Source organism: Macaca fascicularis, chromosome 12 (assembly GCF_037993035.2).
Source record: "Macaca fascicularis isolate 582-1 chromosome 12, T2T-MFA8v1.1".
In the NCBI taxonomy this organism is placed as follows: domain Eukaryota; kingdom Metazoa; phylum Chordata; class Mammalia; order Primates; family Cercopithecidae; genus Macaca; species Macaca fascicularis.
The window spans coordinates 114,840,348-114,843,638 of record NC_088386.1 but is presented as its reverse complement, the minus strand read 5'-3'; positions in this window follow the sequence as shown (position 1 = coordinate 114,843,638).

Sequence of the window (3,291 nt, the reverse complement as noted above, 5' to 3'; positions counted from 1 at the left end):
CCTTTAAAAGGCGGAGCCAAAGGGAGGTTGCCGGGAGGCTAGGGCTAAGCTGAGTTTCTCAGTGGAGGCGGAGGGGCCTTGCCAGTCTGGCTCGCGGCGTGTGGCCGGCCCAGGGTAGCTTCCCAAAGATGAAGCTGTGGCCTCTCCCAACCAAACCCCACTCAGAGGGGACCGCTGACCCATCCCCGCCCTCCTGCGACCCCTGCTCGGTTCCCAGAAAGGACAGCGACCTCCAACCCGCCCTCGCCCTCCGCAGGTCTCAGTCTCAGGTTTCAAAAGGAGCGCGCCGCATTAGGCCCGCCCCTCACTTCCGGCTTGTAAACGCGTGGGTCCCACAGATCTCGCGATAGCGCGTCTTCTCATCGCTGGCGCTGGCGCTGACCCTGAGCAGCCTCACACGCGGTTTGGTTCAGGTCGGCTGAGGTCGGCTGCTGTGTTGGCACTTGGGATCTGGGCTTTTCCCCAGGCCCGTTATGTGGCAGCATCGGCTGGACTGTTAAGGCCTACCGGCTCCTTTAAGTCCACCCGTCCCTAAAGGTTCCTATCGAGAGGCTAGGCGCCGGGAACCGCCTTCAACCCTGTGCTCAGGGTCGTGCTGTGCTGCGCACGAGTGATAAAAGACTCAGACGTCGTAATGACCGTTCTGGGCTCTCACTGGGTGCCGGACACCTGGCTCCACACACGTCTTCTCAATGGATACCCACAATAACCCCGAGAGAAAGGCGTGGTTTTTTACCCTCTTTATACAAATGGGGAAAGTGAGGCTCAAAAGAGTGAAGGAACCTGCCGAGGATCACAGAAAAGGATGCGGCCAAAACTCGAAGTCAGTCTGGCTGCAGCTCTAAGGCCCCATTACTATCGTAGAGCAGTTTGTCAACAGGTCCTTCGGTCCCTAGATTTCTAGGGGACGCTGGAGCTCATTGTGAAGTGCCGGGGCTTTGGGTCCACACAGATACAGGTGCATAGGAAAATCCAGGCACCTTCTTTGTTCTGTGACCTTAAACGACTTGCTTAACCTTTCTGGGGCTCATTTTTCTTCAACTGATGGGGTTAATAATAATACTTCACAGGATTATCGTGAGGGTTCAGTGCCTACTCCATAGTAAGCTCTCAATAAATGGAAATTGCTGCTATTGATAATCTTTTATCCTCTCACGTGTTGTACAGTGTTCAAGGAGCAGGAGGTGCTTAATAAACCAGAGTGAATGGTGAATGAATGGAGGAAGAAATGTAGAGTCTGGCCAGACACCGTGTGGTCCTTGCCTCCAGTTCCCTAATCTTATTTATTTATTTTTGAGACGGAGTTTTCGCTTTTGTTGCCCAGGCTGGAGCGCAGTGGCGTGATCCCGGCTTACTGCAATCTTTGCCTGCCGGGTTCAGGCGATTCTCCTGCCCCAGTCTCCCGGGTAGCTGGGATTACAGGCACTCACCACCATGCCCAGCTAATTTTTTTGTGTTTTTTAGTAGAGGTGGGGTTTCACCATGTTGGCCAGGCTGGTCTCTAACTCCTGACCTCAGGTGATCCGCCCGCCTCGGCCTCCCAAAAAGTGCTGGGATTACAGGCATTAGCCATTGCTCCTAGCCAGCCCCCTAATCTCTTACCCACTTCACTATGTGGTGCCACTTCAAAGGGCTTGAACTGGGGAATGACTGTTCCTCTTCTTCCCAAAACAGCTGTGTGTGTGTGCATGTGCGTGTATTTTAACTTGCTTTTGTTTTTGTTTTTGAGGCAGAGTCTTGCTCTGTCACCCAGGCTGGAGTGCAGTGGCGCAATCTCGGCTCACTGCAAGCTCTGCCTCCTGGGTTTACGCCATTCTCCTGCCTCAGCCTCCCAAGTAGCTGGGACTACAGGCACCCACCACCACACCCGGCTAATTTTTTGTATTTTTAGTAGAGATGGGGTTTCATCGTGTTAGCCAGGATGGTCTTGATCTCCTGACCTTGTGATCCGCCTGCCTCAGCCTCCCAAAGAGCTGGGATTACAGGCGTGAGCCACTGCACCCGGCCTTGACTTGTTATTGAAGTAACATACAGAAAAATACACAAATCCTACGTGCACTTAACTTTTAACACAATGAACAAAGTAGTGTAATCAGGTCCTTGAGGAAGAAACAAATCATTATCAGCTCCCTAAACCCTTCTCCTGTTTCCCTCTATTCACTGCATCCCCTGCAGGGATAACCACTATCATGCCTTTCTAATGTTATGTTATGTTATGTTATGTTATGTTATGTTATGTTATGTTATGTTATGTTATGTTATGTTATTTTTTGGAGATGGGGTCTTGCTTTGTCACCCAAGCTGAAGTGCAGTGGCATGATCATAGCTCACTGTAGCTTCGACCTCCTGGGCTGGAATTACAGGCCACTGCACCGGGCCACTATCCTGCCTTCCAACTGCATAAGTTAACTTTGCCTGTTTTTGCAGATGCCACTGGGATCATACAGTGTGCGCTTTTCTGGAACTTCCCAGATCTCCATGTGCCCTCACCTTCAGTGACAGTCTGAGAAGAAGCCAGGTGGGGTTGCTCCCTACATGGTCGAGGGTGCTGCCAAATGCCGCTCATCTCACCGTCACCTGCTGCCTCTCTGCCTGCCCCGTGGCCCATGGTTCTCTGACATCTCTCTCTCACTGAGGTGGGAAAGCATATTCTGTTTCTCATTCTCAGCTCTTTCATAAGGAGTTCCCACAGCAGAGATGTCTGTGTCCTGGTGAGCCTGTTCTTGCCATATACCCCAAATCTTTCCCTTTCCACCAGGCCTGAGGCCTTAGGGAGTGAGGGTGGAGGTACACTGAGCCCCAATGGTCATGCCCAGCCTCACAGCATTCCAAATAGCACTCCTCCCTCTGCCCTGTTTGGCGGACCCCTTCCCCATCCAGTGAAACTTTTTTCTCACTCAGGGTGATGAGCTCTCAGGCCTCTGCTATTCCTCCCCTGCAGTCTGCCATCCACTACAGTCCCCCAGCCCACCAGATACCGGGGAACCCCAACTGTGGCCATGGTTTACTTCCTTTTCCAAGGATTTCTGATGCCATGCTGGTTAAGGGACATGGCTTAAGGGTCTAGGTGTGTTACACATGAGGAGAGTAAGGCTCAGAGAAATTTAAGGAATTTTCCAAAACCATATAATTTATAAGTGATGAGAATTAGACCTCAGAAGTGCCATTTGTTGCAAGGCTAGAAGGCTAAGTGTCTGCTAAGGACCACCATTCGGTAAGACTAAAATGGGTGAGATGTCCAGTACTTTACATGTATTACATCTAGTCCTCAAAACAACTTCAGCAGATCGG